The 23,086-nt window shown below is 43.5% G+C and overlaps 1 long non-coding RNA gene across 1 annotated transcript in view; it reads left to right on the forward strand.

Moving 5' to 3' along the window:
* Positions 1-23,086, forward strand: part of LOC136166652 (uncharacterized) — a 47,979-nt gene that overhangs the window by 19,132 nt on the left and 5,761 nt on the right. Inside the window, exon 3 of the long non-coding RNA XR_010662968.1 lies at positions 18,626-18,879. This is a non-coding gene — a long non-coding RNA (uncharacterized lncRNA). The remainder of the gene's footprint in view (positions 1-18,625; positions 18,880-23,086) is intronic.

The following is a 23,086-nucleotide window of genomic DNA, read 5'->3' on the forward strand; positions in this document are numbered from 1 at the left end:
AATTCCCTGGGCCTATAGGCAAGTGAGTTTCTAGTCTGACCTTTACCCTGAAGAGCATTCAACAAACTTGAAAGCCTTTTATACATCCATTATCCCAGCAACCAAACCCACAAGGTCAGCTGGTATTATGTCTTCATTTTATAGATGAGGAAACTGAGGACTAGTGAGCTAAAGGACATCCCTGGAGCCACACAGTGACAGAGCAGGATGAGAAAACATCACTTTTCACTTATGCTTTAATGTTTTCTCCCTTCCATCAGGGCAACTGACTGCTATTCTCTCCAGGCCAATAGCCCTGGCTGCCACCAGAGCCAGACTCTGTAAGTTAATAGGGTACTATGTTTTCAAGAAGGGGAGTCCACTATCTTGTTTTTATTTATCATGAATATTGCCTGTCAAGTGCTTAATTTACTAACCACCATATGTTGTTCTGTCATTAAGTTGTGTCTGACTCTTTGTGACCCCATGGACTGCTGCACGCCAGGCTTCCCTGTCCTTTACTATCTCCCAGAGTTTGCTCAGATTCATGTCCATTGAGTCAATGATGCTATCAAGCTGTCTTATCCTCTGCTGGCCCCTTCTCCTGTTGCTTTCAATCTTTGCCAGCATTGGGATCTTTTCCGATGAGTCTGCCCTTTGCATCAGGTGGCCAAACTATTGGAGCTTCAGCTTCAGCATCAGTCCTTCCAGTAAATATTCAGGATTGATTTCCTTTAGTATTAACTGGTTGTTATCTCCTTGCAGTCCAAGGGACTCTCAAGAGTCTTCTCCGAGAGCACCGCAATTGGAAAACATAAATTCTTTGGTGCTCAACCTTCTTTATGGTCCAGCTTTCACATCTATACATGACTACTGGAGAAACCATAACTTTGACCCCTTCATGGATCACAGTTTTGTCGTGGCGTGCATAACTCAATGAAGCTATGAGCTATGCTATGCAGGGCCACCAAAGATGGATGGGTCATAGTGAAAAGCTCTAAACAAACATGGTCCACTGGAGGAGGGAATGGCAAACCACTGTAGTATTCTTGCCTTGAGAACTCTGTAACAGTAAGAAAAGGCAAAAAAAAAAAAAAGGCAAAAAGAAACCCCTAGTGTATAGAAGGGTCTTAATGAGAGATAGTTACTCTTATTATTATCTACTGGTAGCTTCCTGGTAAAGAATCAGCCTGCAACGTGGGAGACCTGGGTTTTATCCCTGGTATGGGAAGAAGCCCCTGGAGAAGGCAACGGCTACCCACTCCAGTATTCTGGTCTGGAGAATTCCATGTACTGTATAGTCCGTGGGATTGCAAAGAGCTGGGCATGACTGAGCGACTTTCACTTTTTCAGTTTCTATAGCATCCCATGATGCCCTTTTCCTTTTTTCCCTACTGTCTGTACCCCTGGCTAGGTACTTTTCATCTCTCATCTAAGATCTAGTAATTTTCTGTATTTCTATTATGGCACATAATCATACTATATTATTTAATGTGTCTCTCCACTTACTCCCTTAGTCCTTGGGTGCTTTAGTTTCAGGGATTATTTTTATTTCCAGTCTCTCTAGCACAGGACCTGGTCCAAAGTAGGCGCTACATAAATGTTGAATGGAATAGAATTTCATTGAATGGAATTGAAATTGAATTGCACAGTTGCAAGATACATTCAATCATATTCTAATTTTACTCCCTGTAATAATCATCCTGCAAAGCAAGTGTTATTTTTTGAAGCTCAGTGTCTTGAATTCTCTCAAATTGGTGTTACTAGGTGATGTTTGTCAGGTTTTCCATCAAACAGTTGATTGCTATTCTTTTTATATTATTTTATAAATAAAAAATATTTATGTTATATTTATATTGTATATAATATAAAAATTATATATAATTTATGCAAGAGTTTCTTCCTAACAGCAGAGCATAGGCCTTACGTAGATCTTTATCCCCAGCTTGTGCCAGACACTCAGTAATTCTTGATTTGAAGATATTTTTCCTTTTCTATATGTTAGAAGCTATGTCTGTTACCAGTTTAGGGAAATGTTTGAAAGTACCATTTAGAAGTTGCTTATGATTAAGTCTACTTTGACTCCATCTGATTGTAACCAACCAAATATACTCATTGTTTTATCAGAGATTGGATGGAGAGACAGAGGGGGGCGGGAGCTGGGACTGACTGTATCTTTGAGAAAGGATGTGGGAAATTGCAGGGTAACCATACCCTGTCTGAGAGAGAATTCCTTCTTTGTGCTGATACCAGAGAATGCGGGGCTGTCCTGTGAGGAGCAGCTGTACTCTGTCTATCAGGTAAGGGAGTAAAGAGTGGACTAAGGTTCAAGGAAAGGAGGGGTTAGAAACGGCCAAGTGATTGAAATCAACAAAGGGAATAGGCCAAGAAATACGAGAAAGAGAGAGGAAGGAAAAGACTGAGAGGGTCTCTGTAGATAGCATTTAAAAGCGACTAAGGTGTGCAAAGTGACCCGCTATGAAGGAGCCGCCAGATACCATCTGTATTCTCTGCCCAGCCCCAACCGTGAGATACCTTTTTTTCCTGAAAAGGATTGTCATCATCAAACCCCAAACACCACTGCAGTATGTTGTGATAGTATTGCTTTTAAAGTATATATAATTTTATTTTAGGAATTTGGTTACTCTGCGAAAACATTCTGGTATTTTGTAAAACTAAAATATGCTAAGGCATCCTGTCAAGAGAGATGATAAGTCAAGAAGCTAGAGTATTTTTTTATCATCATGGTTGCTGATTTTGTAGGGAATTACCCACATGCAAGAAACATTTCCTGTTAGCAGTGGGTTCCATATCATGTTTTGAGCTAATGCGATTTTCTGGTCTAGAGCCATTTGTGTCTGAATGAAAATGACAGCTATATTCACAAATTGTCATATTCTCTTTGGAGCAAGTTCCTTTTGTTCATGAGTCTGTTATTACTGAAGAAGCATTTAGGTGTAGGTAAATGACCCTTGGCTTCTGTGTTTAATTGGAACTCAGCCTGCCACAGTTAACATGTTTCATGACTCAATAAATCTTGGAAGCAGAACCTAATGTGCTGTAAAAGCAAAAAAAAAAAAAAAAATTGGTTTCAGCACACATTTTCCTATGTAAACAATTCCTTGCTTTCATGTAGAAAGAGCTCTCTTAACATTCTTTTTTTGAATAATTTTCTACACGTTCTTGCTAGTTTCTGTTTAGTTGTATGTAGTTCTGTTTTCAGAAGAAATCTTTGGTCTGTGTAGAAGGGAGCATGAATCTATAATCACGCTCTGGGCGTGGAGTGTAGACTTGATCTGTGTATCAGGAAAAGAAGTGCAAGGGAGCCTCACCAAAAGGGCTTTTACCTCACTGTGTTACTGTAGTAATATTTTGCAGCATCAATCCAGCATAGGCACCTCAATGACCTGAGAGTGGCTCTCAGCTTGTACATTCAAGTTGTATCAGTTAGGTAGTGTTGCATAACAAATCACCCTACAACTTAGTGGCTTAATTCAACAGCAGTATATTACTTTTCACTATTTTGGGGGTTTGCTGGGTGGTTTTAGGCTGATTTTGCCTGGGCTGGCTCACATGACTACATTCATTTGGAAGGTCACCTGGGAGATGGGCTCATTTGGGCTAGCAGAAATGTCTGGGCCTCTCCTTGAATATGATAATTCATTTTAGGCTTCTTCCTACCACCATGGTCTTGGGGTTCCAAGAGGTTGAAGGTGGAAGCTGCAAGTCTTCTGGAACTTACATGACATCACTTCCACCATATTCTGTCAGTGCAAGTCTTAAGATCAGCTTAGATTTGAGGAATGGGGAATCTACCTCTTGTAAGAAGGATAGTCTCATAGTCTAAGGTCCAGCTCTTACTGTCAGTGCCTTAATTTACTTCTGTGACTCCTGCATTCCCGACCCCTGACCAGATTAAGATTTGAGGAGCATAGGACACTTTGGTTTTGGTCTTAATTTTCTATATTTCTAACCTGTCTCTTATAGTCCAGAAGCAGTTAGCACTTGACCTTGGCCTTGACTTGGGGTCTTTTCCCTTGCATCTTGTCTCTTGGTTTATTTTATTACTTTGCTTTATGGTAACTATGCCTTGGATTAGTCGTATCTAATGGGCCAAATAATTTCCTAACACTGATCAGTATTCTGGGCTATGCCTTCTCCATTGACAGGCTTCACTTTCTTCCTTTCTTCTTTGGGAGAACAAGCTGCAATACAGTGGAATAAGCCTTGGATTCAGAACCAGAAGCCCTGAGTTCAAATCTGGCATATGTGACTTGAGGCAAGGCTTTCTAATCTCTCTGTACCCCAATCTTCTCACTTGTAAAATGGGAAGAATAATATCTACCTAACAGGATTGCCTTGAAAATTAAACAGGAGAATTCAGATATTGTAAGATAATCAGTTCAGTTCAGTCGCTCAGTTGTGTCCGACTTTTTGTGATCCCATGGACTGCAGCATGCCAGGCTTCTCTGTCCATCACCAACTCCCGGAACCTACACAAACTCATGTCCATCGCGTCGGTGATACCATCTTATCCTCTGTCGTCCCCTTCTCCTCCCGCCTTCAATCTTTCCAAGCATTAGGGTCTTTTCCAATGAGTTGGTTCTTCACATCAGGTGGCCCGAGTATTGAAGTTTCAGCTTCAGCATCAGGCCTTCCAGTGAATATTCAGGACTGATTTCCTTTAAGATTGCTGGTTGGATCTCCTTGCAGTCCGAGAGGCTCTCAGGAGTCTTCTCCAACACCACAGTTCAAAAGCATCAATTCTTTGGCGCTAAGCTTTCTTTATTGTCCAACTCTCACATCCATACATGACTACTGGAAAAACCATAGCTTTGACTAGATGGACCTTTGTTGGTAAAGTAATGTCTCTACTTTTTAATATGCTGTCTAGGTTGGTCATAACTTTTCTTCCAAGGAGCAAACATCTTTCACTTTCATGGCTGCTGTTACCATCTACAGTGATTTTGGAGCCCCCCCCCCAGTTATTATAAAATAATAATAGATATTAATTCTAAAATGCTAATGTGTATGTGTATTTACATTTTTTTCACCCCTTTATGGCTGTTTTATTTATGCAGTCTTCCCTATTTTTAAGCAGCTAGGCCATTTTGTGCTCATTAACTGAGGGAAGGAAATGTCAGGGCAGAAAACACAAATAAGAATCTTTCTTGCTTTGATTTCCAGAAGTCTAAAGCCCTTAGGGGAACACTGAGAACACTGGATGTGGCCAGAATGAGTGGGGGCAAGAGTTTTGAAGAGAGATTCTCCCTCAGATGAGCAGAGTCCGCTGTTCTTGGCAGAGGCAGGGGAGGTAAAGGTTGGAAGGAGAAGAGACATAGCAAGTCTGATAACAATAAGATGCAGCAAACCCCAGAGCGGGACCCTTTGCCCTGCCTTCTGGGCAGAACCCTGGGGAGCAGAAAGGACATGGCTGGCAGTCTCCAGGTTCCCAGTGTGGCCCAGAAATAGTGCTGGGCCAGAAGGGGTCATGCATCGTGGGGTGAGGGGCTTGTCAGTGACGATCAGAGAGGATTGAAGCCTATAGGCCAAGCAAGGTGATGGTGATTTCATTTGACAGCTGTGTGGATAGATGACAGCAAGGACCAGAATGCAAGCTCTGATCCTCCCCCAACCCCAATGATTTTCCATAAACACCCAGAGCCTAGAGATATTCTCTGCAGGTGGAAGGAGGAAGTTAAATTAGTTGAGGTCACATTTTTACCACTCTGGTTGAATAGAGGCTAAGGATGAAGTTGAGCTATATAAATATTTTTATATTTTGTGTATAACTGTGTGTTAGATTGAGAGCCATAACCGCATTACCATAGAAAGCACTTAACCTGTGTCTGTAGGTAGGTACCAGACTAAGTTTACTGAATCCAAATCCAGATGTTATTGAACCTTTGAATATAATGTTCTGCTTGATGTCTGAGGCCTGGTACAGCCACCCCCTACATCAAGGGTTCTCAAAGTGTGGTCCCTGGGCATTTGTGAGAAGCACACTTTCTCAGGCCCTAAACTAGAACTCCTGAATCAGAAACTCTTCCAGGTCATTTTTGATGCATGCTAAAGTTTGAGAACAACTGCTCTTAACACCCTCAGTTTCTCAGTCAAGTTATAGTTTGACACTTGACTAGCTTCAACTTTGGTCCAGCTAGACACTTCAAACTTCTCACATGAGGACCGAAGAGCTTCTGATTTGCCCGAGTTTTCCTCATAAACATTCCAGTTTCATTTCCCTTCATGGAGGATTAAGTTTCTGGAAGGAAAATAGAGAGATGGGGAGAAGGCCCTTAAGTAAATGGGCAGAGGGAATCACAGACAGACATGGTCTTAAACCTTTGGAGCTGATGAACTTCAGAGGGAATGATTTTTGTGGCCAAGTAAGCAAGGTCCTGGGGGAAATTTATGGCCTAAACATTTTCCTGTTTCTGAGTCAGGAAATGATAGCACACAGATGGAATTTACAATGGGAGCCTGAATGGAGTGGCCCCACCCAGGCAGCTCAGCAAAAAGCCCCTTTCACTGGCTCCATTCAAATATAATGAGTGCTCCCCAGGCTGTCCTGGCTGGCTGCTTTTTCTTTTTCCTCGACTGCTTTCACTTTTTCACAGAGGGCTGCACTGCATGTAGTCCACTTGGGATGGGGTGAGCCTTGATTTGGCAGGAGAAAGGAAGAAGTACACAGCGGCCTACAAAATTGAATTGCTCTGCCTTCCTGGCCCCTTTCCTTGAATAATAGGCCTTTGTGCTTTGAAATGTAGGGAAGTCCCAGTTTCTCAGGCTTAAAAAAATAAAACCTACTTCTCCTGCCTTAAGATGCTTAGCAGAAAGTAGTTAAGAGGAAGAACAGTTATTAAATCAAATGTTTCTTTAACAATATTACAAGTTGTTAGGACAGCTGATTTCTAGACAAATACATTTGATGCATTCTTTCAGATGGACAAAAATATTGACTCAATTAAAAAATCCAGCTTTAAAACAAATCACATGGGACAAATTGGTGCACTAAAAAAGAAAAAAGAAAAAACCCTGTGTTTGGCTCTAGCCAGTGACCCACTTTCATAAAATATTTGACAGAGCAAAATTACATTGCCAGAGAGGAATCCAGACAGCCTTTGGAATCTGTTGAAATGAGTTTTTGATAATAGACATGATTTAGGTCATCTCTGTTTTCCCTTTCTGATTTTTATCCTACTTTTTCAAAGATGAATGTTAATAGCATCACATTCCTTTTTAAAATTCCTAGGAGCAAATTATATTGAAAAATCATTATCATCATTTAGGTGCCCACATATTTCAGTGGTTTATGTATATTTGAGCATCTTTGATTTTCATTTCATCATAAAAGATATGATTTCACTATTTTGAATTGTATAGAATGTGGCAAAAGGTATAAAACATTCTTCAGTCAAGGACTTATCTCTTTGGCCAGGTTGCTGGAGGCCAGGCTATGGAACTAAACTTGGAGTGAGAGATTATTATCCGCCCCTTCAGAAGCATTCCCCTTCCTTCCACTTCCAGCCAGTGGATCTCTGTGAGGTTCCACTGTCACCCAGTGGGGAACACATGATCCTTTCTCCCTCCCAGAATTGGGGAAAGGCCCAGAGATTGGTTTAGGAATGGGTCACATGACATAGCCATAGCCAATGAAATGCAGTGGGAACTTTTCTGGGAATCGTGGGTGAGAGACAGGTGCCCTCCTCCCACTGATGATGCTGCGTCTGGGAGAACGTGAAGCTGGAGACACAGCAGCCAATTTGACACCCGGAAGTGAGAGCCTGAAGCTATGGTAGAGGCTGGAGGCCTTTAAAAGAGCCTGAGGATGAATGAAGTGAACTCCACTGAAGCTACGAAATGGAGAGAAACCCAGTCTCGATAACATCATTAAGCCATGTACGTGAAGCCAGCCCTACCACTAGAATGTTTAGTTGTTCTACTCAACAAATCTCCTTAGTGCTTAATCTAATTGGGTTTGGGTTTTCTATTTTTAAAAGTGGTCTTCCCATGGCAGATATGGAGTCCAAGGATATTGGGAATTTACTAAGACAAGGCTCCAGGTGCTGGGAATGAGCTTGGAGTCTGGTGGCCTCAATGCCACCCTGACCCCCCTTTCACCTGGCTACTGCCTGAGTGGGGTGGGACGGGGCAGGGGGGTGACTCAGTGCTGGTTTCCACAGAGGGGTATGTCCTTACCATGTCAGGTCAGGTTTGTCCTGGGAATTAGGAGTAGGACCAGACTTGGAGGTAGGGGATCACATCCTTTTAGCTGTGGGGAGTGGAGGAGCAGGCTGGACTCATGTTGTGAGGTGCTCGGGCAGGACAGAAACTTAATGCTCTGTTACAGCTCTTCCATTGCGTGGGCTCTTTTTTCTCCCCCTTCTGTGTGCCCACAAGAGCAGAGAGTGTGTCTTTACTTTGGGTTTCTGCCCTGAACATCTTTCCACCCTCTTGTGCTCTGCCTAACTCCCACAACTGGGTTAGACATCTCTCCTCAGTATTCCTGTAAGCTCTTTTATGTACAGAACACCACATTTTTAATATTATATTTTCACTCAGTTATTCAACAGCCTGAGTAACTGCCATGTACAAGTGTTGTTCTAGGCACTGAAAGTAGAGCTATGAACAAGACAAAAATACCTGCCTTATTTACAGTATATTCTAACAGGTGGAGATAGGCAATGAAATAAGTAAATTATAAACTTTTAAAACGTAGATATGTGCAAAGGAGAAAAAAGAGGGAAAGAGAATAGAATAAGGACTGACAGGGAAAGGTGATAATTTTTAATGGACTGGTAAGAGAAGACTTCATTGGGAAGGTGGCATTTGAGTAGATTTGAAGGAGATGAATGAACAAGCCATATGAGTATCTAGGGGAAATACTCTTCAGGGGAATGGAACAGCAAGTGCAAAGGTCCTGGGGTGGGGGCTTGGTATGTTTGAGAAACAGCAAGGCTACAGTGTCAGTAGAGTGGAGTCAACTCCAGGGAGAGGGGTAGCCACTGAGGTCATCACAGGGTTTACAGGGAAATAGGGGCCAGAGGCTATTGCAAGTACTTACTGCTGCATAAGGAGCCACTCCACAACTTAATGCACAGCACAGGTAACTGTTTCTCACAATTCTGTGGTCTGACCAGGCAGTTATTAGGCTGGTCTCACCCCGTGGCCCCTAATGTGGCTGGCGAAGTGGACACTAGGGTGACTGGGCCAGGCTTCTCTCCCATGTGGCTTCTCACCATTCGGTTGTTTTGTCCAGCCTTCTTATATGACACATGGGTCCCCAAAGGGAGCATTCCAAGGGGACCAGCCCCAAAGTGTGAGTGCTTATCTAGCCTCTGCCTGCATTGCATTTGCCAATGTTCCATTGGCCAAAACCAAAGCAAGCCTTGTGGCCAACCCCAGAGTCAGTATGGGAGTGATCCCATCCAAGAACGTGACTGTCAGGCTGCAGGAGTCACTGGAGGCCACTGCAGAGGCTCAAGGATCCTGGTTTCTAAACTCACTGAGAGAGTGAGGCAAGAGGTGTACATGATTGATAGGATGTGGGTCGGGCTGGAGTAGAGGAGAGGGGTCAGGTCAAGAATGTTGACCACATTCCTGTGATCGAGTTGATTAACTTTGTCCTCTGGTGGAGCCAACGGGCCACTTGGGAGGACTGTAGTTCTCCGTCACTTCCATCATCCTATTTCCTTGGATGTGAGCAGTTGGCATCTTCTCAGTCATACTTAAGGTACTGTGCAAACACAGTTTCAAGATAAGCCTCCAGGCTGAATCTCCAGCTAGACTGCTTCCTTTTAAGCTGCACCTAGGTAACAATTTTGGAATTACTACAGACATTGTAAATAAAAGGAAATAAGATCTAGTGAATCCATTAGGCAGACCAGTGGATTACCCAAATTTGAAAGGAATAGAGATAAATTACAGGGAACAGATAGCTGCCAAAATGATTGTTCATTGATTCATGCAACAGATATTTGCTGAGTACCTGTCACGTGCTGGGCATGTGGTATCACAGGCATTAGTGACATTCTGGAGAGGACCCTGAAATCTGCTCACTGAGTCTTATTTAACAATTATCTGTGATAATTGCTTCCTTTTAAAAATGGTCATAAGAAAATCTTTTAGATAGTCTTTCCTAGACTGTCATCTTCCTTTTTATCTCCCTGTTGTCCATGGCATTTGGAATCAGTTAATTGCTTTTCTGATTATTTTGCTTTTCAAAGTAAAATAACTTTATACATTTTCTTCTTTTTGAAAATGATCTATGCTTGTTTAGAAATACCTGAACACACAGATGAGCGGAAAGAACATAAAAGTCTCTCAAAATTCCATCATCCTGAGGGCATCACTCTTAACATTTTCATAACCAGTCTTCAGACTTCCCTCAGTGGGTATATGTACATGATACAATAAATAGTGTTGGACTGTAACCTGGTTTTTTAGAATCCCATTTTGTGAATGTTCAAATTTGTGCAGTCCCACAATGATTGTTTCCAATTTTTTAACTAGGATTAGATAATTTTTTATTCTCTGATTTTAACTGCTGCCACCCTGCGACACCCCCCCCCCCCACCACCACCCCCACCACCCAGGGGTTTTCCATTTTTCTCTGGGACATGTTTTTCTAGCTAGCTGAAGATACTGAAGATACTATCTTTGTTGGCTTTTTTTTTGTCTTGCCAGTTTTGATCATTGATATCTGTTTTATTTAGACCTGTGATAGGAGTTTCTAAGTGGTTTTCAAGTAATGTGTGATAGACTTCTAAAGGCCTCATTCAGTCTTTTCCTTAAATGTAGCCTACATTTGATTGACTAAACCATCACCTGAATAGCTGTGTGGTAGGTTCCTAGGCTGGCCAGTTCCCTTTGTATTGTTGAGTTGAATTGTGTGTAACCATGGTTACCAGGCTTGCTACCATTCCCTCCTTAAAGTGATTTCATACCATCAGCATTTCCAGCCCCAGTGAACCTTGGCTGGCCTGGGTGTTCAGGGGTTAAATTCCCTCCAGAAGTTCTGTGCCTTGGCTGGCATGTGGGTGGGGTGTGAGGTGGGCAGTGACAGAGGCTAGCTGGGCCTAGATGGGCTTCTGCTCCACTTCTTCACCCCCTCATCCTGAGATGTAGCTCCGGGCAGTGCCCTGTTATTGTAACCCTGTCCCATTGCCCACTAATCCTTTGTCATGTGACTGCCTCTCTGCCCTGGGCTGTGACCATCTCAAAGGAGGAGCCTATCCTATTGGTCTGTGTCGCCCAGGTATCCTGTGCAGTACCTGAGAAATATTTGCTAAATGAATGGCTGAGTGGGTAAAGGCAAGGAAAAAATCCTGATATTCCAGTCAAGCAATGTTTTGGTGCTAAGTGCAGGGGATGAGGAAGGAGGTGGGGAAGGCCAAGTTACAGAGACACACAGCCTTAGGTGTATGGGCTTTGGAATGGGAAAACCAAGATTCAAGTCTGTGCCACACAGCCTACCAGCTGCATGACCATGGGCAAGTCACTCAGTTTTTCTACGGTCAAGCCTCCTTATACATAAAAGGGGATTAATTGAAGTGACAGATTGATTCAGTAAGTATTTATTGAATGCAATGTGCTAGACACTGTTCTAGGTGCTGAAGAATCAGCCGGGAACTGTTATTTGTGGCAGCCACGGGCTCATGCTGTTCAGAGCACCTTTAAGAGAGGAACTCTTGAGAACCATGAAGCAGCCAACTTTAGCATGCCTCCTCTGCACCACCACGTTCATCCCGAGGCTTCAGTGAGGCTGTAGGCCACTGCAGCCTGGGCTCTTCTTGTTGGATCCTTCCTTCCCTTTCTGTCTCCATACATGTCAGATGTGTATCAGGGTCGATAACTTTCCTGCCTACTCCTGCTCCTTCTCCTTTATCTTTCAGAGATGGGTCTCCCAATAAGTCTCTTGTATGTCTAATTCTGTCTTGCTATCAGCTCCCAGACGAATAAAGCTCTGTTCTTAAGAAGTTTACCTGACGGAAGTCAAGTAGGACATACCTCAGAAGGTTGTGATGAGGATTAAAATGAGATGATATTTGAGAATGGCTTAGCCAAAGGCCAGTATCCAGTAAGACTTAGTCAAGGATACACATTGTTGTTTCTATTATTATTATCTTCATTGACTTTTTTCCCCAGGTGAGCAGATGGAGAATGCTATCTTTCAGGTATCAGATTCCTTGATTGTTTGAACCCAGTGGACTGCACATATATCCCATGTCCTTCAGGGTTTCTTCAGGAACAAAAGGCTAGAAAATTAAAATGGGAAATACTGGGAAGATACTTTATGGCCTTCAGAAAGTGAGACTGGACCTTCCAGAAGAATCTTCTGACTCTAGGAAGGTCCAAATGTGGAGGGCAAAAAGCCTGAATGGCTGTATCTGAATTCTGTCCTTGTCTGAGAGTAGCACTGGTCGCTCACTGAAGCTTGGAGGAAAGAGCCACAGGGCAGTGGAATGTGGTCAACGTGGGTACACGAGTGTGGAGCAGGCTCCTCTGTGCAAACCTTGGCCCTGTCACCTCCTGCCTGCCTCCGAGGCTTGCTTTGGGTTTTACAGCAATAAAGACAGAATGCGCAGCACAGACTCAGTGTCTGAAAACTGTTGGCCATCTCCTGCTCCCTCCCCAACACTTTTATTCTATTTTATTGGAATACTTAACATCAGTGTAACTTATCTGAGTTGGAGAATTATGGTCAGGGCCTGGACTAAGGAGGCACTGTCCTGATATCTATGGGTTATTGTGAAGGAGAAGAATGTCCAAAGTGTGAAAGGAAGGAGGGTGTGTGGGCTTGGAAGAGGAGTAGGGCTTTCACTGGGCAAATGCTTATTGAGCAGCTACCATATGCCGGCCCCTCTGCTGGGTGCTGAGTTTATGAAGGTGATCAGGACACAGGCTCTGTTCTTCAGATACTGACTCGGAAGCCAGGGTTAGACAAACAGGTCTGTTCTGTAAATAGTGTACTGAGTCCCATGATGGCAACGGACAAAGCTTGGGAGCCTATGACCCTGGGTGGAATGGTTCTTGCCATTGCTCCCCTCCCAGACTGAGTGAAGCTTCTGTAGCTTCTCGATTTTTCCATGGTGCGCTATTACCCCATGGGCACTTAAAAGGTGTCTCCCTTCCCTGCCAGACGGGCCTCTGTGAGGGCGTGACCCCTGAGTGCCCTGCTCCTGTCTGCCTCCAGGGCGTGGTACGGTGCTCTCTGTCTCCTTGCTGTAAACGACTGTGAAACGTGGTTGTGTGGAGTCAGTGGGGTCATGTTTATCAAGTGTACATCACCTTATAAATGTCATCATTGTAGACTTTTCTAATTGGCCTAGTCTCTTGTGGATTATTGTAGTGAGCTGTGCAGTCTCTCTGAACTTTCTTACATGGTTATGTGGAGGATTAAGTAAATATACATATTATTAGAACAAGGCCTACCTATTGTATCATAAACACTCAAAAAGTCAGGTAAATCAAGGGATATAAAATTTCAGTTATATAAGGTGAGTAAGTTCTAGATAACCTGGTGACTATAGTTAACAGTGTGTTGTGTATTTAAAACCTGTTAAGAGACTAGATCTCACCACAATTACATTCTTCTTATAAGAAATTGTCCTTATTGCAATTAAATACAGTCCCCCCAAACTGAAATCAAGACAAAACAGAAACCTCACGAAAGACAAAAATATGTATAGGAAAAACAGAGGCAGTGTTATAACCTTATAATAGTGTTCCAAGAACAAATACGTAGCTCCTAAAATTTATCATTCACATTGGTTTAGAACCCATTACTATTTCAGAATAAAGTGGTGAAAAAATGTGTGTGTGGGAAAAAGTGTCAAATATTATAAATATTATCATTACTGGTAGTTTTTTATGTCATTTTCCGATCAGAATTCTGAGAGTCAGCAAGCCGAAGCGCCGTGCCAGGGACCACACGGCTACATGTGGGCAGAGCAGCCCGACCAAGTCTGCTGAGTCCCACCCCGGTGCTCTGGGACATTCTTGGAAGTTTCCGCCAGGGGGCGTTCTTCACCCGAGATAGGATCCCGCCTAGACTCCAGCGGCGGCCTTTTTTCACTGGGAGAACCTAGTGTTCTAGAGCTAGTAGGGAGTTTGACCAACTGTAAGCCCTTGTTTTAGAGGGAGAGAAATAAAGCTCTGGGAGAGTATGTCTCAGGGCCCAGAGTTACCCACAGCCACCAAGTGGTGCTGGGATGGCGTCCCAGTTTGCGCATTTCCGAATCTCATTCGCTTCCTGCCTTCTTGTGTCATCCCTTGCCCACACCCCAACAGACACTTATTGACTCTTCCCTGCAGAGCTGGGTGCTTCTCTGCTGGGCATTTGCAGGGCTCTGCTGCCTAGGGGTGAAGAAAGTATTCGGTAGCAGGACAGGTGTTGAGGCAGGCTGGGGAGGCCTCCCCTGCATTTCTTACCGTTTTCTGGAGTCTTTCAGGGTGGTGTGTGCACTGCTAAGGGCAGGGATCCAGGAACTAAGCTGCCTTTGTCCAAACCCTTGTCCTCCCCTTACCAGTTCTGTGTCTCATTGTCCCATCTGTAGGATGGGGTTATAAAATACCTGTCACACGGGGTCTTTGTGAGGATTGAGGATTGCAGAGCTTGAAATAGTTGTAAGCACGTAATTGCCATCAAAGTGTTAGTTCTCAGTATCATCTGGCATCCTACCTGGATACAGGAGTCAATGTGAGAATTTCATCATACTCCTCAGCTATTCACTTGTCTGTAGTATCCTTTCATAATAACCATCTACTTGCAGTTAGGCTGTGCAGTATGATAAACCTGTGGTTTCACTATCTCAGTTAATCCACAGAACAACCCGTGGAGACTATTATTGTTCCCAACTCAAGATTGAGGATTAGTCAAGACTAAGGCAGGGTCACTTTACCAGGATCACAGAAAGGGATGGACTAGACTCACACTCAGGCCTGTGTGATGTGAAACTGAGGCTTTTTACCACTACACGGTCTGACCTCTTGAAGCCAATTAGAAACAATAAAGTCAGGCCCCCCATAGTGGCCCCAGGCATCAGCTCTGCTCACTGTGTCTCTGCAGGACCTCTCTCTCAGAAGCAATCCTTCAGTAGAGTGAGGTTTCCTACCACTCTTACCCCGGGAGACAAAGAAGCAGATTTCACAGAGGTCTCCCTGCTTCCTGGCAAAGACACAGCATGCTTTGACTGACAAGGAGGCCTCTTCAGATTAGAGCTGAGTTAGCCACCCAGCCTTCAGTGGCCACCTTCCCAGCCTCCTGTTTCTTCTGCAGCCTGAAGGCCACTTACCTGGGCAGGCTGTGTGCCTGCTGAGCTCACTGAGTTCTGGGTGATCCAGCGTGTAATGTGAGCTCTCAGTGACTGGGACCAGCCTATCTGGGACTTTTCCTCTCTTGGCATGTGAGAGAGCTTGCAGCATTGACATCTGTTAGCCGAGAAAGAGACAGCAGGCACCAGCCTACAACAGCAGAATTACAGAATGTCAGTCAGGCCTAGAAGTGACCACAGGATGCAGAGAAAAGGACCCTGATTGAGGAAGTCTCTTGGTCAGGATCATACTGAGCAGGAAAGAAGGTGCCTGGATTTAAGCCCTTACTTATCCTTGGTACCCTTCCTGATACCTCCAGCTCTCAGGGCTGCTGAGAAGAGGGCTGAGCTGAGGCGGGGGTGGGAATGTGCATCTAAGCCCTAAGTGTATATGCGTTCAGTGCTCTCTCTCTTTCTCGTATGTGATGAGGCTTTCTCAGTCTCAGCACTGGTGGCCCTTGGGATTGGATAATTCCTTTTTGTCTGACAGCATTTGGCTGTCCTGTGTTTAGCAGCATCTTGGACCTCTACCCAGTAGCTGCCAGTAGCACTCCCTCAGTCCTGTGACAACCAAAAATGTCTCATCGTTGTTGTTCAGTTGCTCAGTCGTGTCCGATTCTTTGCAACCCCATGGACTGCAGCACGCCAGGCTCCCTTGTCCTTCACTTTCTCTCAGAGTTTGCTCAAACTCACTTCACTTGAATCGGTGATGCTATTTAACCATCTCATCCTCTGCCGCCCCCTTCTCCTCCCGCCTTCAGTCTTTCCCAGCATCAGGGTCTTTCCAGTGAGTCTGCTCTTCTTATCATGTATCCAAAGTAATGGAGCTTCAGCTTCAGCTTCAGTCCTTCCACTGAATATTCAGGATTGATTTCCTTTAGTATTGACTAGTTTGATCTCTTTGAAGTCCAAGGGACTCTCAAGAGACTTCTCCAGCACCACAATTTGAAAGCACCAATTCTTTGGTGCTCAGCCTTCTTTATGATCCAGTTCACATTTGTATGTGACTATTGGAAAAACCATACAGATCTTTGTTGGCAAAGTGATGTGTCTGCTTTTGAATATGCTGTCTAAGTTTGTCATAACTTTTATTCCAAGGAGCAAGCATCTTTTAATTTCATGGTGGCAGTCATTGTCCACAGTGATTTTGGAACCCAAGAAAAGAAAATCTGTCACTGTTTCCATTTTTTCCCCCATCTATTTGCTATAAAGTGATGAGATCAGATGCCATGATCTTAGTTTTTTGAGTGTTGAGTTTCAAGCCAGCTTTTCACGCTCCTCTTTCACCCTTATCAAGAGGCTCTTTAGTTCTTGGTGGCTCAGTAGCTGCCAGGGCTTTTTAATACGAGGACTTGAAAGTCCCAGGATGTCATTTCCTTTGTTGTATTATTCTAGTCAAAGTGGTCACAGGCACAGCCTAGCCTCACAGGGAGGGGATACAGGGTCTACCTCTGGAAGGACAAGAGGCACACATGGGCCACACAGGGACAGAGGAGTAGATTGTTTGGGGCCACTTTGGGATACTGAATATCACAGCCAGATTTTCATTCCAGAAAGCATGTTCTGGCAGCATGGTGGAGATGGATAGAAGAGGGCAAGACTAAAGACACAAAGGTGAATTATGAAGTCACTATAATACCTTCAACAATTTTCGTTGAATTGGTCACTCAACGAATGGAAAAGACTGGAGTAATTATTTTGTTAGTAACAATAAGCCAGTAATCATACTATCCTACATTTACTGAGCACATATTATATGTCAAGCACTGTGGTAAGTACTTTTCTATACAATTTAATCCTCACATTTAGCCCAGGAGATACATTCCTATTTTACCTTTCTGAAACTGAGATCAAGTGTGTTAGTCACCTTGGGCTGCCCTAAAAGGTACCATAAAAAGGTACCACAGACTGAATAGCTTAAAGAACACAACATTTTCTCACAGTTCTAGAAGCTAGACATTCAAGATAAGGTGTTGGCTTCTTCTGAAGCCTCCCTCCTTGGCTTGTAGTAGCTGTCTTCTGCCTGTATCCTCACATGGTCTTCTGTTTGTATCTGTCCTAATCTCTTTTTATAAGGACACTAGTCCTATTGGATTGGGGCCTCCACCTGATGTCATTTTACCTATATCACATTTTTAAAGACTCTGTCTTTCAAATGCAGTCACATTCTGAGGTAACTGAGAGTTAGGGCTGCAACAAACGGTTTTTGAGAGGCTACAGTTCAGCCCATAAAGTCAGGTAATTAGCCTCTGCTCATGTAATTGATAGGTGGGAGGCCAGAATTTGACCTGGTATGTCTGACTTCAGTCTCCTGTTGTTAACTACTCCTTATAGTATCACCCAAATTTGTTTTCATTTCCATTCCCAAGCAGAAAAGAATAAGGTGGAGGAAGATACTAATCCTGTAGAACTTTGCATTTAGAAGTTAGCTATTGCTGACTGAGTAGCAGGGCTTGAATTCCAGTTACCTTTTTTGTGTCCTTCACCTGTCATTCTATCATAGTGATCTTTTTGGAAGGGTACTGAAAGGTGGCAGTGGTGGCATATCCGGATAGAACCGTCCTAGGGGATGGTGGTAATGATTGCTAATACTTTATGAATGTGTCTAGTGTGCTAGGCAGAATGCTAAATGCTTTACATGCGTTATTTAATTCTCACAGTAATTCCATTGGGTGGGTGTTATTATGTTTCCTCTTTTACATATGGGGAAACTGAAGTAAAGTAGTGCATTAACCTGCCCAAATTCACCTTGTTAATAAGAAGTGGCAGAGTCAAGCTGAATATTCAGGCCATCTGAGTCCAGAATGGGGTTTCCCTGGTAGTTCAGCTGGTAAAGAATCCACCTGCAATGCAGGAGATCCCAGTTCAATTCCTGGGTTGGGAAGATCCACTAGAGAAGGGATAGGCTACCCACTGCGGTATTCTTGGGCTTCTCTGAAGGCTCAGCTTGTAAAGAATCTGCTTGCAATGTGGGAGACCTGGGTTCAGTCCCTGGGTTTTGATCCCCTGGAGAAGGGAATAGCTACCCACTCCAGTATTCTGGCCTGGAGAATTCCAGGGACTGTGTAGTCAATGGGGCTGCAAAGAGTCAGACACAACTGAGCAAGAGTAAGAATATGTACTCATAACTATGATTCTTCCATAGTGCTTCTGGGAACCTGATAAAGAATGAATTTATGCTGTAATTCCTTGTTTTATTTGGTGTTGAGTTGTATGATCAGGTCAAGAAGCAACAGTTAGAACTGGACACAGAACAACAGACTGGTTCCAAATTGAGAAAGGAGTACATCAAGGCTGTATATTGTCACCCTGTTTATTTAACTTAAATGCAGAGTACATCATGCAAAATGCTGGACTGGATGAAGCACAAGCTGGAATCAAGATTTCTGGGAGAAATATCAATAACCTCAGATACGCAGATGACACCACCCTTATGGCAGAAAGCGAAGAAGAACTAAAGAGCCTCTTGATGAAAGTGAAAGAGGAGACTGGAAAAGTTGGCTTAAAATTCAACATTCAGAAAACTAAGATCATGGCATTTGGTCACATCACTTCATGGCAGATAGATGGGGAAACAGTGGAAATGGTGAGAGATTTTATTTTTTGGGGCTCCAAAATCACTGTAGATGGTGACTGCAGCCATGAAGTTAAAAGGCGCTTGCTCCTTGGAAGAAAAGCTATGACCAACCTCAGTTCAGTTCAGTTCAGACACTCAGTCATGTCCAACTCTTTGGGACCCCATGGACTGCAGCATACCAGGCCTCCCTGTCCATCACCAGCTCCCGGAGTCTGCACAAACTCATGTCCATTGAGTCGGTGATGCCATCCAACTACCTCAACCTCTCCTCCCATCTTTGATCTTTCCCAGCATCAGGGTCTTTTCCAAGGAGTCAGTTCTTCGCGTCAGGTAGCCAAAGTATTGGAGTTTCAGCTTCAGCATCAGTCCTTCCAATGAATATTCAGGACTGATTTCCTTTAGGATGGACTGGTTGGATCTCCTTGGAGTCCAAGGGACTCTCAAGAGTCTTTTTCAACACCACAGTTCAAAAGCATTGATGCCTTTGAATGGATGGTTTGATGGACATGAGTTTGAGCAAGCTCTGGGAGATGGTGATGGCCAGGGAAACCTGGCATGCTGCAATCCATGGGGTCAGAAAGAGTCGGACACGACTGAGCGACTGAACTGAACTGAACTGTATGCTATTTATATATTTTGGATATTAATCCCTTGTTGGTCATATAATTTGCAAATATTTTGTCTCATTCAATAGATCTTTTATCTGTGGTCTCCTTTGCTATGCAAAAGCTTTTAAATTCAGTTAGGTCTCATTTGTTTATTTTTGGTTTTATTTCTTTTGCTTTAGGAGATAGATCCAAAAAATACTGTGAAAAATGCCATTGGTATTTTGATAGGGACTGCACTGAATCTGTAGGTTGCCTTGGGTAGTATGGCCATTTTGACACTATATTGTTCATGTGTATCTTATATAATATTGTACATCAATTACACTTCAATTAAAAAAAAGAATGGATCTACAGTTTCCATAGAAAGATTCTTAAGTCAGAAAAGACACATTATGGTATCATTTACCCAAAAGTTTTCAGTTTCAACCATCAAGATATTTGTTGCTACATTCAAAATAAAACACTTTCTTGATTTATCAGTTATCCATTTATAGAAGCCTCCTGTTGACTTGGTCAGTCTCTTGTGGGGTCACTGCTGCTTTATCTTGTGTCCTGGTGCACTCAAGGTTTTGTTTGTGCCCCCTTAGAGTCTGTTTCCCCAATCCTGTGTAAGTTCTGGCGGCTCTATGGTAGGGCTAATGGCTACCTCCTCCAAGAGGGCTTATGCCATACCCAGGTCTGCTGCACCCAGAGGCCCTGCCCTATCCTGAATATGCATTGGAAGGACTGATGCTGAAGTTGAAGCTCCAATACTTGGCCACCTGATGCGAAGAACTGACTCCTTGGAAAAGATTCTGATGCTAGGAAAGATTGAAGGCAGGACGAGGAGGGGATGACAGAGGATGAGATGGTTTGATGGCATCACTGACTCAATGGACGTGAGTTTGAGCAAGCTCCCGGAGTTGGTGATGGACAGGGAAGCCTGGCGTGCTGCAATCCATGGGGTCGCGAACACAACTGAACAACTGAACTAAACTGATTGACTTGCTGTTATCTGAGAGAAAAGTGTCAATTACTTGCCTTCTACCCTTTTCTGCAAGCCATTATAATCAGTATTGATTGATATCGTGTTATGTTTATATAATTATTGTCTACTGCGAAGCCAAAAAGCCCTCCTTATATATCTTTTTTTTCTGGAGGTGATAATACTTGCTTGTTTTTTTTTTCCACTTGCATTGTTTCCTATTACTCCAGGTGTTTCTTGACTTCCTACTTTTGCATTCCAGTCCTCTATAATGAAAAAGACGTCTTTTTTGGGTGTTAGTTCTAAAAGGTCTTGTAGGTCTTCATAGAACCATTCAACTTCGGCTTCTTCAGTGTTACTGTTTGGGGCATAGGCTTGGATTACTGTGATATTGAATGGTCTGTCTTGGAAACGAACAGAGATCATTCTGTCATTTTTGAGATTGCATCCAAGTACTGCATTTCAGACTCTTTTGTTGACCATGATGGCTACTTCATTTCTTCTAAGGGATTCCTGCCCACAGTAGTAGATATAATGGTCATCTGAGTTAAATTCACTCATTCCAGTCCATTTTAGTTCGCTGATTCCTAGAATGTCGACATTCACTCTTGCCATCTCCTGTTTGACCACTTCCAATTTGCCTTGATTCATGGACCTAACATTCCAGGTTCCTATGCAATACTGCTCTTTACAGCATCAGACCTTGACCCGTCCCATCCACAAGTGGGTATTGTTTTTGCCTTGGCTCCATCCCTTCATTCTTTCTGGAGTTATTTCTCCACTGATCTCCAGTAGCATATTGGGCACCTACTGACGTGGGGAGTACCTCTTTCAGTATCCTATCATTTTGCCTTTTCATACTGTTCATGGGGTTCTGAAGGCAAGAATACTGAAGTGGTTTGCCATTCGCTTCTCCAGTGGACCACATTCTGTCAGACTTCTCCACCATGACCCATCTGTCTTGGGTGGCCCCACACGGCATGGCTAAGTTTCATTGGGTTAGACAAGACTGTGGTCCAAGTGATTAAATTGGCTAGTTTCCTGTGATTATGGTTTCAGTGTGCCTGCCCTTTGATGCCCTCTTGCAACACCTACCATCTTACTTGGGTTTCTCTTAACTTGGACGTGGGGTATCTCTTCACGGCTGCTCCAGCAAAGCGCAGCCGCTGCTCCTTACCTTGGACGAGGGGTATCTCCTCACAGCCGCCCCTCCTGACCTTGAACGTGGAGTAGCTCCTCTCGGCCCTCCTGCGCCTGCGCAGCCGCCCCTCCTTCCACGTGGGGTAGCTCCTCTCAGTCGCCGCCCCTGACCTCGGACGTGGGGTAGCTCCTCTCGGCCTTGGATTACGGAATGAAGCAGGGCAAAGGCTAATAGAGTTTTGCCAAGAGAACACACTGGTCATAGAAAACACCCTCTTCCAACAACACAAGAGAAGACTCTACACATGGACATCACCAGATGATCAACACCGAAATCAGATTGATTATATTCTCTGCAGCCAAAGATGGAGAAGCTCTATAAAGTCAGCAAAAACAAGACCAGGAGCTGACTGTGGCTCAGATCATGAACTCTTTATTGCCAAATTCAGACTTAAACTGAAGAAAGTAGGGAAGACCACTAGACCATTCAGGTATGACCTAAATCCAATCCCTTATGACTATACAGTGGAAGTGAGAAATAGATTTAAGGGACAAGATCTGATAGACAGAGTGCCTGATGAACTATGGACAGAGGTTTGTGACATTGTACAGGAGACAGGGATCAAGACCATCCCCATGGAAAAGAAATGCAAAAAGGCAAAATGGTTGTCTGAGGAGGCCTTACAAATATCTGCGAAACAAAGAGAAGTGAAAAGCAAAGGAGACAAGGAAAGATATTCCCATTTGATTGCAGAGTTCCAAAGAATAGCCAGGAGAGATAAGAAAGCCTTCCTCAGTGATAAATGCAAAGAAACAAAGGAAAACAACAGAATGGGAAAGACTAGAGATCTCTTCAAGAAAAGTAGAGATACCATGGGAACATTTCATGCAAAGATGGATTTGATAAAGGACAGAAATGGTATGGACCTAACAGAAGCAGAAGATATTAAGAAGAGATGGAAAGAATACATAGAAGAACTATACAAAAAAGATCTTCACGACCCAGATAATCACAATGGTGTGATCACTCACCTAGAGCCAGACATCCTGGAATGTGAAGTCAAGTGGGCCTTAGAAAGCATCACGATGAACAAAGCTAGTGGATGTGATGGAATTCCAGCTGAGCTATTTCAAATCCTGAAAGATGATGCTGTGAAAGTGCTGCACTCAATATGCCAGCAAATTTGGAAAGCTCAGCAGTGGCCACAGTACTGGAAAAGGTCAGTCTTCATTCCAATCCCTAAGAAAGGCAATCCCAAAGAATGGTCAAACTACCGCACAATTGCACTCATCTCACACGCTAGTAAAGTAATGCTCAAAATTCTCCAAGCCAGGCTTCAGCAATACGTGAACCAAGAGCTTTCAGATGTTCAAGCTGGATTTAGAAAAGGCAGAGGAACCAAAGATCAAATTGCCAACATCCGCTGGATCATCGAAAAAGCAAGAGAGTTCCGGAAAAACATCTCTTTCTGCCTTATTGACTATGCCAAAGTCTTTGACTGTG

The sequence above is a fragment of the Muntiacus reevesi genome, chromosome 4 (assembly GCF_963930625.1).
Source record: "Muntiacus reevesi chromosome 4, mMunRee1.1, whole genome shotgun sequence".
NCBI classification, from domain to species: domain Eukaryota; kingdom Metazoa; phylum Chordata; class Mammalia; order Artiodactyla; family Cervidae; genus Muntiacus; species Muntiacus reevesi.